This window comes from Centruroides vittatus, unplaced genomic scaffold, assembly GCF_030686945.1.
Source record: "Centruroides vittatus isolate TY-2023 unplaced genomic scaffold, ASM3068694v2 contig_3343, whole genome shotgun sequence".
In the NCBI taxonomy this organism is placed as follows: domain Eukaryota; kingdom Metazoa; phylum Arthropoda; class Arachnida; order Scorpiones; family Buthidae; genus Centruroides; species Centruroides vittatus.
Window position 1 is genome coordinate 121635 of NW_027122147.1, and position 14638 is coordinate 136272.

A 14638-nucleotide genomic window follows, 5' to 3' on the forward strand; every position below is an offset into this window, starting at 1 on the left:
GTTTTCCCTGTTGGAAAGGTGACCTCTCGTTTCTCAATCGACTCTTAAGCCTTGCGTTTTTTCCTGTACTTTATTATTATTACGTCTTTCGTTTTTAACTTCTACAGCTTATTTCTTTAATTTTCTTTATTCAACTTTTTTAAAATAAAAAACTGGGTAAATTTTTTTTCGAGATGCCGAAATTGCTAAAGTTCTAATCCTAAATTCTAATCTATTTGGTCGCGATAGCTTAGGTAATTACTAAGTAACCTGTCTTTTGTCACGGCGCATGCGCTCTGTCCCGTTCCCTTCTTTTCGTCTTACCAGGTGCAAAGTCGGCACAACGGGCATTGCCGTTAGCCATGTATTTGCCTGTTTCAAGGTTAGTGTCAATGACCGAAAGTCACCGTTATTTTGTACCGTCATCCAGTGTGGATGTTGGAACGATTTCAGCCGAATTCATTAAGTGTTGCGTGGTCGAAATATAACTATGCCTCTTCCGGAATCTGTTTCGAGCGTTTTTCTCCCTCCGGAAACGTATCTCGTACAGAAAATTAATTGTTTTAAATTCTGTATAGTAAATTGTCCTTATCTTTCGCCTTTGGTCCTTGCGGTCCTTGCTGTTAAAACATACAAGAATATTTTTAAAAATGTGACCGTACTTGATACTTGGTTTTACATAAAACTTTGTGTATATATAAACCTTAAATGCTTTACAAACTTAACGTTGTACTGTACTGGTTTTTTAAAATTGTTCATGCTTAAAAACGGGCGTTTCTGGTTTGTTATTTCAGTTTTGCGCTAGCTTTTTCGGTCTTGTTTTAATAAATGAATTAGTTTTAAAAATAAATTCATACATTATGTAATCGCATTTTCTAAATTTATTACTCCATAATCATATTTAGTACTCGGGTTCATTTCTATAAATAAATGTATAATTATTATACTCTTATAATATCATTTATTACGATTAATTATTAATATAATAAATCCGAACAATGCATTAAACAGCATATTACATAGTAAAACAGATACGTAAATAACGGATATAGGATTATAATATTTATTAAATCCATTTAAACTTCGAAATAGATTTTCTTATCACTATCTTACAATAGATCTATTGTTAACATTGATTGTTTTATATCAAATTTTATAATTAAAACGTTAAAACCAAACAAATAAATAATTATGTCTGATTTATTCAGTAGCATTAAGTAAGACTTATACACGAGATTTTAACACAACAAACAATGGAATCATGTGATTCTGTAGTTGTTGTTGCGAATTTTTCCTCGTACGCTCAGTTTTATTTATTATTCCCCAGAACAGTAGGATTTCATAGTAAATATAATAATTGTTCGAATAACAAAAATACGTATTTTAAGCCGATTTTTTAAATGGATTTTATACAAAATTTTGGTCTACAGTCTATTTCCATCAAATAAAAATAGAACAAATATCAGACTGGATTTTACTGCAATTGTAAATAAGCTTATTCGATTGGAATATATATATATATAATAAAATGTACGCGTTGTTCCATTTTTAGATTTATTTCCGTTAGTGATATTACAAAAATAATGACTAATTTAATGATGATACAGAATTACGAAGTGGAACCGTTTTATTGTCTATGTTGCATCTCGCTAGTTGTAAGCGTTTTCGCAATGTTTTTCTGAAATTATTATACTTTTTTAAAGAAATCTGTTTACGTACATTATAATTTAGAAATTTTTAATTCTGCAACCGTATCAGCGACCTCGAAGTTAAAAGTATACAATTCAAATGACGCATATCGGGTGACGAAACTCTTTGTTATAAATTAAAATTCTGAATTAAATTATGCTATAAAATCTAATTAATTTCAGTACACATTTCTTTAGAAATTATTAAGTAAATTTTACCTGTCACTGTTGTAATCACAAAGACATTCTGGATTTGGTCTCGTTTAGTATTTTTAGAATCTTTGAACGGATATATCGGTCACGATCCCATTTGCTTTTAAAATTTTAAGATTTATGTAGTTTCCACGCCTTCAACGTGTGAAAATCTGTTTATCGTAATAATAATCGTATCCTGAAAAACTGGTGAACTGATTTCTGTTCCAGTTGTAATGTAATTTATAAATTTTAATATTTGCAAAATGTCTGACGTTTGTAAATAACTTTTTTATAAATTACTTTTATACTTTTGTAGATAGTATCTTTACTTCCGCGTTAACGTTTTTAATTTCATTCAAAACAATATTTACATGTAAAAAATAATAAATTGGAAATTGCAATCCCAAACACATTCGTATTTTATGAAAACATCGCTTTAGATTTTTATCGTTCCATCTAAAAACAGCTTCAGTGCATTGTTGTAAACAACATGATTCATAAACACAGGTTTTCAACACAGCTGTTAATATAAAATTTTGAAGTAAAATTTATGAAATATGACTTCAAAGTTACGTGATTTTTATGAAAATAATTTATATGGTGGAAAAATAAAACCCTCTGTATTGAATAAACAACGTTTTTGGTGACGTGGTGACTTGCATTTTGTTGGTTCCTAAGATAACGAGTAAAGAAATAGTCAGGTTAGAGCACCGAGGTTGACGTCGAAGTATTTATTAAAGCAAGGAACATGATCAGATGAGTATACGATAAATATGTCCATATTTTTTCCCAATAAAAGTATGTTTAAATTTGTTTTTGTACCGTCTTTTATTTTGGAGGAGCTATGATTGACAGGAGGAGGACTACGAAGAATGCGTTTAGAATTAAATAAAATTAGATGGTAAGGAAAGTATAGAAATAGTAAAGAACAAGTAGTAGTGTTTTGCTAAATAATAATTAATACGGTGCGGATATAACTAAATACGAGTGGTTCGAAAAAATTCGAAAGTTTTTGTAATTAAATAATTGTATAGCGTACCCATCGTGGATTCACTAGGCACACAGTGGCGACGGCCGAGTGATGAGGGTCCGAACCTGATATATTAAGGACAGATTTGTACTGTCGGTAATTCGAATAATTGATGATCATAAATGATATTTGCAAAAATAGAAAGCTAATGATATGGATACAACCACACGATTAACTGATTTTAATGTAAGTAATGTAAACTTTCTAAAAATGTTATTAAAATGTTTTACAGTTTCAGTTAAATTTTAAAACTTATTTGAAGAAGTTTAATATGAAAAAGGTTGATTAATTTCTGTTAGATTGTCATTTTTAATGCGAAGTAGATTGCACTGACCATTATCTCCCTGGTAGTAATGTGAGAGAGAGTTATAATTAAAGTTAATTAGTTTTGGATGAATGATCAATTTACTAATCAAGGTAATAACTAACCAATAATTTGAAGTTTTTTTTTATAATCCACTGGTACTTTAATCGGTGATCTATATATACATACGTATTATCCGAAAACAAAAAAGAATCGCTTCTTAGTTATTAACTAGATCAGTAAAAGATAATTTATTCTGATTTTGTTAGTAATTTATTCCAACTTTTCTATGTATTACTGGCCAGAATAATAGTCTTGATGGTCTTTTATCAGGTCAAATCGAAACTAAGGTTAATATTAGGCAAACTAAATATAAGAGTGAATTTCCTAATATTCAGAAATGGGAAGTTCTAAATAAAACTTCGAAATAAGGTTAAATAAAGTAACCTAAATTGCAACGCTTCCCCCTTCGAAATGAATTACTTGTCCGTAGTAGTTTATCTCCAAACACGATATCTAATGTTTTTAAATAAAAAAAAAAGAATAACTGGAACCAACTAACAATAGAATGGTAATCAAAATAGCATTTAAACATTATATTGTATATTATTTCGTATGTTTCCAGTAATAAGCGCGGCGTGAATTATTATTACTGTATTATTATTTCTTTATTGTATACTTTAAATTGTAGTAAAACAATATCCGATACTTTGTTTGCAATTATTTTATTTTATCAAATTGTGAGAATTACTAAATAGATAATAGGCGGTTGTAATTCTGCGATTCAGTCACTACAATCAAATATGTGGTTGTGCTTTTAGCATCTGAAACATATTTTAACAGCTTGTGCGAATGATGCTGTTCGAAGGCAGAAAAATGAAAATAGGAAATTCGAATTTATTTCATTTAAAACTTTGCGGAAAGGATTTATCATTTTATTCTCGTTAAAAGGGTTTAAGTTTACGTCTGTTAAATCAAGCACCGATTCTTACTTTAAGATGTGAAATTTAACTGATAGTGAAATATGTAGTAAATATAAAATGTTTGTTTTATTAAGTTAGTCTATTGTGACTACAATCTATTAATAGGACTTATAAGCCTACTAATTTCATTCGCAAGTTAAATCAAACTTGCGAATGAAATTAGGGATATTGAATTAGGTTTATTCATTTTAATCAATAGACTTCTTTGTTTGCACCCGTTTATTCTTTTGAACTAATCTCTCTACTTCAATATAATTTCACAAGTGAATTAACAGGAGTCATTATACTAATTAGTTTATAGTCACAATAGACTAAGATTAATAAAATATGTGTATTTAAATTAATGACAACTGATTTCTTAAAATTTAATTTTGCCGAATTGTTTTCAATTAAAATGGAAGGAAATTTAGTAACTCCCTGGTTTTTGTGAGTTATTTAATCTTATGTAATACGTTAAATGATACAATTATCAGAAATAAATCGCTTTTATTTAAAATATAGTGTTAATTATATTTTTAAAACGAAGTATTCGTATTTAGAAATATGTTAAATATAAATTTATACTTCAGCTTTCTTCAAAAATATATTACTTGAATTTAGGTTTTTAATTGAACTGTCATAGACCTGGTACCTTAAACTTAGAGGCTGGATTTAATTTTGTCAATTAAAAGGTGGACCGTGACTTGCAATGGAGAGTCCTACGTGTATGAAAAATAGGGAAAGATGATTAAAAATGAAAATCAATGAAAAATCGCTAGGATTCAAATTGGTATCTCTTACCTACCAATCATTTGATTCGCTAAAATTTGTTAGAATCAAAACAAATGTGACCGACCGATAAAAATACGATTTAGATGCCAATGAAAGCAAAAATATGGATTGAAATTAAATTAGAATTTAATATTTGATAGAATATTAAGCGATTGTGGCACCCTTTGGAAGATAAGACCAAACAGTTTTAATTTTCAGAATTATAGTTGATTGTCATCAGAGTAAACAAATAATCGAAAATTTATCAGAAAATAGCTTTTCCTTAGGTTACATTGAACGTGGACTTTTTCTTTCTTTTATATTTATCTGATTTTTCAATGTATTGTTAGATATATAATTGTAGCATCGAAATATTGAAAAACTGTAAAGAAAATGTTCGTTAAAAGATGAACATCAAGCTATTGTATGTTCAGACGCCAAAATGGATCAAAAGAAACAAAAAAAAAATTATATATTGTTTACTCCAAAATTAGAGTTTAATTTAAAAGTTCTGCGAAAATACTCGATACAAATAATAATAGGTCTGTAATAACAGTCTGTAACCTTTAATATTTCTCGAATTTTAGTTACACTCAGAATTTTTATGTATTTCTCTATATATATTCTTACATAAGAAATAAATATTACATCAATAACATTAAACTGATACTCAGATTATATACAAAATGATTAATTCGAGGAAAGTCAACGATTTTATTTGAAAAAAAAATAACGTTTTCGTTCTTCAAACGTTGTAACTGTTGTTCCTTTATTCGAGCATCAGAGTAAACATATTAAACAACTAATTTAGTAGGATCATCGCTAAAAATGTTAAAATATCGATGAGCTAAAGATTAATAAACCGCCTGTTTTTGATAAGTATCTAACAGATTGTTAGATACGAGTAACTTTTATCAAGTATTAGGAAATATTTTGCATTAATTTTTATTGATTGCGGAATGAAATGCAAAACTTGACAATAAACTGTTTATACTTATTTGAACAATGATTTTGTTTACATTTCTGAGTTTTAATAAAGCAATATCAAATATAATAGCCAAGTATGAAAAATGAAAGAGTGGGATATAACAGAATGATTTTGTTAGAGAAGATATTGTCTTAGTCTACTAATTGATAACTATATTATAACTAAATATTATAAAGGTAAATACGTAGATACGTAAACATTTTTCATATCTTTTTATATTTTTTCATGAACGTTTCTCTTTAGCGGATCATTAATTATAAATGATCATTTAACTGTGCAAAAATTTCAATTTACAGATGGCTTGTTTTTAGAATCAGTTGTATAGATAAGAAAAATACACACTATTTCTTTATAATTTATTACAGAACTAAATTCTTGGATAAATAATAGCTTGAATATATTTTCATTAAAATTTCTTACTGTGGCTAAAATGATTGTTATAGTTTTATTATAATTCTTTATAATTCCTGCAGTATTATTTATGTTTTTATTATTTAGTTAATAGACAAAGTAACTATATTCAATAGCACACAATTTTTCGTTTCGTTACTTATGTTTTATCGAAGTATCACCTAAATCTAAAGTCATGTTCTGTTATATCAAGTGTGCATACATTCTTGTTGATAATTTGAAAATTTTATTATGATTTAAATATCTTCGACCATAATAAAATAATTTTTTTATACAAATACTAGTTGTTAATTTACAAAAATAAGTTTTACTACAGCTGCAACTCTGTTGGTAATACTAGATTTCTAAAATTACTTCATGCCGTTTCATTCACGGAAATCGACTTACAACTTAATGTAATTGAAATTAATAAAAGAAAAAAGTAAAACGTGTTAAACCATTCAAATCCAAAAACTAATTACATGATTATTTTTTATAGTTTGTTGTCATTCTATACATCAGGCTTGGCAAATTAAGCAAAACTTCTCTAACAACTTGGAACATTTTTGCGGTATGAATGACTAAATATGTTTGCATTTCCGCGTGGGAAAGTTTTGTTTGTACCGTTATAGAATAATAATATCTAATTGCATTTTTCTAATTTTTCATAAAGTTATATTTTAAATGTTTGTTGTAATTAAATATATATATTTTTAATTATACAGTTAGTATGTTAATGATAATCTTCTAATAAATGAAGTTTATATAAACTTTATTCATTAATACGAAGTTGGTTTATTATAAAACCACGTCTTTATCTTTTAACAATTATATATTTAGTGTAACATCAAAGCGGCAATTCTTGAAATTCATTTATTCCACCTGCTACATTAATAGGAATAAACTTCAGCAGAAAAATTCCAGAAACTTTAAATGTATGTAGGTTTTTAGGTTTTTTCCACATTTCCCATAAAAATTCCAAGCAGTTCAAAAACTTGAATCGTATCCATTGTCCCAAATGGATTATTTTGTCACTTATTGATCATATATTCTGTAAAATATCCTTGAATTGATAATAAGAAATATTTATAGATTGCAGTTTTTGTTACTGTATGATGACGTACAGTACCTTGTATATAATTCGATTATTAAATAATAAGTATATAGTATAACAATATAAATGTCTGTCATATCTTGTATGACAGAACAAAGAATATATACGTGGTATATATTCTTTTTTAAAATGTTATACAGTTCTAATGAAGTGTAGTAGTTTTTCCTTAGTATTTTTCAGTTGTACGATTTACAATTAATCACGATGTAGTTGAAAATTTCAAAAAAGGCTTTAATTTATGCATGCATGTACTACAGTATTTTGTATGTTATATAATACATGCAGGATCTTTCAGTAATATTTGGCCAAATTTCACAAGTTCATGGTGAGTAAAACCTGAAAAAAATCGAGGGCCTTTTTTTTATTTAAATCATTAAAATTTTCATTTGAATTTTCATTCCAATGTATCAGTAATTAAATTTGTTTACTAATCACAATTTCTTTACTAAACAGCTCGTTTTTTAAATTAATTACTTCAATATAATCCAATTAATTAATCTAGTCAAGAATACCTTTGCAGCTGTTCAACAGTGTCTTCGAGAAACGAGGACACTTCTCAATAGTCACCATTGTTAGAGGAAGAGCGAGAACTGTACGAACATCGGATATGGAGAGCAAGTTATTGCTAGAATTGATGAAGATCCTAGTATAAATACAAGATAAATAGCTAGATTAATAGGCATCATTCATGTGTACGGCGTATTCTTTGTGAATACCAATGGTATCTACGCCATTTACACCGAGTGCAAACACTTCATTCATACGATTTTTGTCAATGGTGTTTGTGAAGAAGGGTATTAATTCTCGTTTTCTCAGAAATGTGCTTTTAATGGATGAAACGATATTACAGCCAGACGATCCGCCGAATTATCTGACTGTAATAAGGCTCCTGTTAATCACATACGAAGTAATTTGTCTAGACTCTAGATATAGTGGTTAAGCCGCTATATCATGATGATTTTGATAATTAATTTTAATTTAGAATTTCTGGAAGAAAAGAATCGACCCTGTAATATTACTGATATATTATATATGGCCTTAAAACGGAAATGATATCACTACACTTCCACGATTAAGAACTGCAACTCATGAAGCTATTATAATAAATATAAGTAGGCTTATTGTTCTTATTTTTTTTTTTTTTACATATAAAAAAAGGCCCTCTACTTCATTCAAGTTTTCTCCCCGCTAGAGGAATTAAATTTGGCGAAATATTTTTAAAACATCCTGTGTATATATATATTCAGTTGTATACACACAAATTTATATCTAGATTTAAACATTATATACAGAGATTGTATTATTATATAAAGAAGTTTTCAAGTAGTTTAAGTTCGTGAAATACATTTACGTTGAAATTGTGAAAATAATGGAATTTTAAGATTTCGTTAGATTACTCACTAGGTGAGTAGTTACAGATTATCTCCTTAAAGAAGGCTTTTATATTTGTTAAAAGACAACATAACTAGAATATGAAAAAAGAACTAGTTCAGAAATTTTTCTGGTTTTGCTAGTTGGAAGTGGATAGATGATGTGAAAACTCTATAAAAAAAAAAAAAAAAAAAAAAAAGAGAGAGAGAGAGAGAGAAATGATTACACGATGTCAAGTAGTGAGAACGTTAATGCATTTGATGAAAAAGAATGTAGAACTATATAGCTTATAGTGGTAAAAAAATAAAAAGAAGATAATAAAATACTTTGGCTTTTTGAACACGATAAAACTAAATTCATACAGGATGATGATAGGGGGTATTGATTATAGCATTCCATTCTGTAATCACGCAGCTAAGAAAAATGGATTATCTGTTCACGAACGGAAGAAGAAAAGAATGGGAAAGCACGAAACTGCTGTATGGATAGGTGTGTATGTATTCCTGCTTTTACGATAGAAGTAACGGATAAAGAAATTGGTAGAAGGGATGGGGCATTAAAATAATAATTAAAAACAAACGAATCCAGTAAAATGAGAAGATCCAAAGTTTTTCTCTCTGTTTAGTAAAATCGAACATCACGAAAGACGCACTGTTATGCTCCTTTACGTACTAATAGTGTTTGGTATACCGTGAAAATAATTGGACTATCTGAAAGTTTTGGCTGATTCCAAGAGAATATTAAAAATAATTTTTTAATGGATTTAGACTGTTAGATTGATGATTTTTATTTTCAGTATCGCAAGATTAGTCCTAGATCTTATTGCTACTGAAACTGAATTTATACTATTCTAATCTTTAAACACTTTTATACATTGATGAATGAGAAGATGATATAAAAAAAAAAATTGAAATCCTTGAATCACATACTTGTGAAAATTTTTAGGATGGCTTATTGGGAAAATGAACATGGTGAATTTATATTATATTTGTTAATAATATCTATAATACGTTATTCATTTTGATAATTTAATTTGTTTAAGTGAACTTTATAGACTTTACTAACTAGTGTGGAATTAATTTTAAAATAGTAAAAAATTAATTTTTTCTACGGTATATTCGACATAAGCATTTTTTAATAACCAATACGTTGTGTTTTTGTTTACGGATAATATAGTTATAAAAAAAAGGAACATCAAACTATAAAATTTTTCACTTAACATAGTTTGAGTGTTCAAAGCTTGCAAAATTTTAATTCTTTTTGCCTCTATGTCCGTACTTTTATTGATTTTTGATTATATCCTTGTCTACTTTAGACTTTGTTTATTAATAGGACTTATTACACTGGTGTAGTTTCCGTTTAGCAAAGAGAGGAGATCTTAGTCAAAAAGTCAAAACAAAATATCTTTATTTTCACCTGTACACGCTGTTTTTGTTTCGGATCTGAAGGCTCCTCCTCAGCAGGTTTACAATGATATTCTATAAGTTTTTGAAAAACAAAATATTATACCCGACAATTGTATTTAAAACATTTAAAATCACCTACAGGTTCTTTGTCTGTTAGTAACACATCAATATTGACAAGCTTAAAGACCCCGCTTAAAGACACTCCTTTCAAAATCTGTATCATTCGCTACAATTTGATCAACGATTTAGGTTATCGTTACCAAACTTTTACTAAGGAAATCTGTAGAGAAATTCTTTGGGTTCTTCGTTTTCAGAATCACTATTTTCCAGTTCTTCGTGAATTCCTTGTTCTGCCAGTTCTTGAAGGTCGTCGTTGGTAAGGCTCTCACGAGAAACCTGCAGTAACTCTTCAATATCCTGCTCGTCTAATCTAGTTCTGCTGTATCGATTAGGTCAACAATTTGGTCAACATTACGATACAGCGATAGGATCTTTTGTTGAGAATTCTTGGATACCTCTAGCCATAACTTCTTCCACACTTTGTTCATACACTTATCAGTTAATTCTTGCCAAGCGAAGTCGATATTGCCTATGGCATCCATAACGTTATATGTTTACCAAAATTGCACCAAACAAATAGATTTAAGGAACGTATAGCGTTACGATGAATTTTTACGTTTTGCTGATTGGTTCGTGTTTGAGAATAATCGTATTATATACGAAACAATGAAATATGACTATAATTTGAATCGGCGTAAATTTTGAGGTTTTTTAAGGCTTCGAGCAGACCGCGTTATATCGAATAAGCGTTAAACGACGCAGCGTTAAGCGGGGTCTTACTGTATAATATATATATAAGTGTTCTTAACATAATTTTATCTTTTTAATAATCCTCCTGTATAAAAGGATAAAATTTGTTTAATAACTGTTTTCTTTAAAAACTACTTTACTCACTTATCCAGTACTGTGAACTTAGGGGAAAAGATTATAGAAAAAGAAACTTTCTTTTCCTCTTTAGATACCTTTCTACACGTTACTCCCGCTATAAATGATGCTATTCCATGATTGATGGATTTATCTTCCTAAATTATTATTAATTCTCTTATCTTATATATATATATATATGTTCGAATAATTGTCTTTTAAATCCGTTTCTTTCTGTTTTCTTTATTTTTATTGTATTTAAATCAATCTCTCATCCTTCTTTATTAGAATGTTCGGTAACTGCTGAATTTGCATAATTTCCTGTAATTGCCCTAATATAATTCGGTTTAGCAAATAGAATCTCCTCTATTTGCTAAACGGAAACGTCACCAGTGTAATAAGCCCTATTAATAAACAAAGTCCAAAGTAAGCAAGGATATAATCAAAAATCAAACTCAAACAATGTTTTTGAGAAATTAAAAATTTTATTATTTTTATATTTTTAATGGAATTAAAGTTTAATTATATTCTTAATAATTTTCTTGGTAACATTATTCCTGAAAATATGTAATTTTTACTTATTAAAATATGTGAAATTGTTATATACATATGTAAAAGAAAAACAACTGATATATGGAATTCCTTATTTAATAATAAATATTATTATTATATATTTTATTTTTAAATTGAAAGAAAAATTAGGGACCTAATAATATATGTATGTAATAATTACATGTTGGTAATTTAAATAACTATGCATACCAATAATGCAATATTTGCATATCATTGCTATGCATATTAATATGTTGAAGTAGAAAAAAAATATTTTCAAACTAAATTATTAAAGTATCTTTAACACAGAACAGCAGTTGTTTACTCGTGATTCTCTAATGTGCGATGAATATAAACTATTTATCATATATAATCGCTTTCATTTTGTAGTTGTATGGGTTCTCTTTTGTCCTCTACTTCCGTTATCTGTTTATAATCACTTATAAAACAGCCACGATTTGATTTTTTTCAAAATTTTAGAAATATCCTGGAACACAAAACTTGAAATATTGCTTTCGTGGTAATTTCGTTGTTTTTTTTTTTTTTTAAATAAATCAATGAGTTGCTCAACATTCCCGGCAACATTTTGATGGCGCTATCTGTTACGATAAACTTAATTTTAAGGGTCGGGATGGATGTCATAAAAATTTTTTTTAATACTAATAACAAGTAAAATCGTCATTTAGTCCGACCCTACTAGTGATACACATGACCTCCTTTATCTCCCCATCCTCTCAACCTTTAACCAAAATTTAATAGCATCAATCCCCTAATAAACAAACCTCCCTAGAAAATTTCAGAAATTTTCGACAAAAAGTACAGGAGTTATTAGCTTCAAACAGAGTAAACAAAATCGTGCCCCCACACATACTAACATCCATACATACAGAAAAAAACAACCCGAATTTTTTTCATTTCTCGATGTTTTAAGTCCGAGTGCAAAAAAGTAAAAATTTTGGGGATCATTTTTAGACCGATTGCCATACTTTCCTTTTTGTTGTGTCTAAACAGCAGGAAAAGTAATGATGTTTGATTGAATAAAAAAGCATTGATCGTTCATTTTTTTAGAGTTTGGTCTTTGTTGAAAAATTCGTTATTTTCCTGTATTGAAAATAGATTGTTTTTTTAGAGAAAGTTATGCACTAAACGAAGATACAGCCGTTACCAATTAGGATTTTTATGAATTTTATGTAGTGAGAAAATCATTGAAGAATATTATCTGATGATAATACATTTACATCATCGAGTGACGATCGTTCTCAAAGAAGTTATTAAATACTACATAATTTGGTAAACGGTATACGGATAAATGAATTTCAAAATAGAAAACTACTGCTTTATAGTAAAATTAAATGTGTAACACGAAAACTGCAAGATTTCATGAGATGTGACAAGGATTTTACAGTAAAATTAATTCACTAACAGAGAGTATGTATAATTTTAAAGATGATTATAATTTATTTCTTCACTTTAGAGATTTTTAATTATTTTAAAAGTTAGTCTTTTGGGTTGCATAAATGGCTCTACTTACATAGTTTTATATGAAATAGATTAGAATTTCAATAAATTTGTCTATGGAAAAAATAGCATTTTTAATTACTGATAATAGAATTTCTCAAGTGAGCGTTAACTCGAAGAATTCTAAAGAAAACTAATTCTTCGAATACTCCTGTTACTTCATACTTCAGTATAGTAAATAGTGTACTATATGAAGAGCAAGATGACGTAAAAAATTCCAATTAATATTGAAATGATTTATTCAAAATTTAGCAAGAACCAAAGTTGCCATCAGACATTTAAAAACTAAAGGGCAACGGACCGTTAGTTGCGTAATGAAACTTACTCGAATTTTTATTCGATAAAGGATGGCCCACGTATTCGGTAAAGTATCGATTATCTCAGCAAGAGACCTGGGTTTGTGATTATTTCAAAGCCGCGTAAAATAAGAGCATAAATCAAAATTTCGCTGTATTTGGGAAATTAGCGTACTTGATAAAGCATTGTCTTAGTTTCGATTTCTTTCAAGGCAATATAATGATTGAAAGCTAAATTTCAATTGGGCAATGGTTTTTCGTTTTGTTCTTAGTAATCATCCACTCCGGCGAGACTAACAATCCTGTAATTAACTAATATACTAAATTAATCATAAATATTAGCATTTCGCGTGATTTGCTACGATCATAGGTTGGATGGCTGCTTACAAAAAATTCTCCGTTCTATCCAGCCTTCAGATTTGATATTTTTTCTACAAGTTATTAGAATATTACAGGCGTATTATAGACTTTCATATTATTTACTTGGGAGAACATATTCCTCGATCAAGAGTAAATGAGAGATCTTTTATGTTGTTATAGCTTTTTTACTCTATAACATAAAATTCTGATCGGTTATATAGTTTTATTGCAACTATGTTTACTGTATCGCACAAATTAAAAATGATATTTAATGAAATTTAAGAACTTTGCAAAAACAAAGTATTTATTATAAAAAGTATACTTAAAAATATAGTATAATAGTTATTAGAATAAAAAATCTGATAAACGAATGACTTTTATATACTTTAAGAAATTTATGCGTATTTTGAATCAATGTTTTTAATTCTTCATAAGATATTAGTAAACAAACAGTAACACAATATGCAGAATTAATGTGCGTTTGTATAATGAATTTTCTTCTTGTCTGGTATTTATCAATATTAACCTCTAATTTCTATATATTTTTACTGGATTTTAAATTGAATAAGACTTATGATACAGCGAAATGTTTAGGTTGTATATTTTTATTCTCTTCCACTTAAAAAGTCACTGCTATTGAACAATTTTCGATATTAATAGATTATTTTCTCCTCTTTTGGACAGTGAAATATCAATAATATCAGATCTTCGTGGAAGAGAAACCGGTTGAAAGCACGATTTTTTAATGTCTAAATGGCCATTATAGAAGACGTAAATCAATCTTATGAAA

At 28.1% G+C, this 14638-nt stretch overlaps 1 protein-coding gene across 3 annotated transcripts in view; it reads left to right on the forward strand.

Annotated features, from left to right (window-relative positions):
• The window catches only part of twin (CCR4-NOT transcription complex subunit 6-like twin), a 122159-nt gene that overhangs the window by 65520 nt on the left and 42001 nt on the right, over positions 1 to 14638 (forward strand). The gene's annotated exons all lie outside the window — the stretch shown is intronic.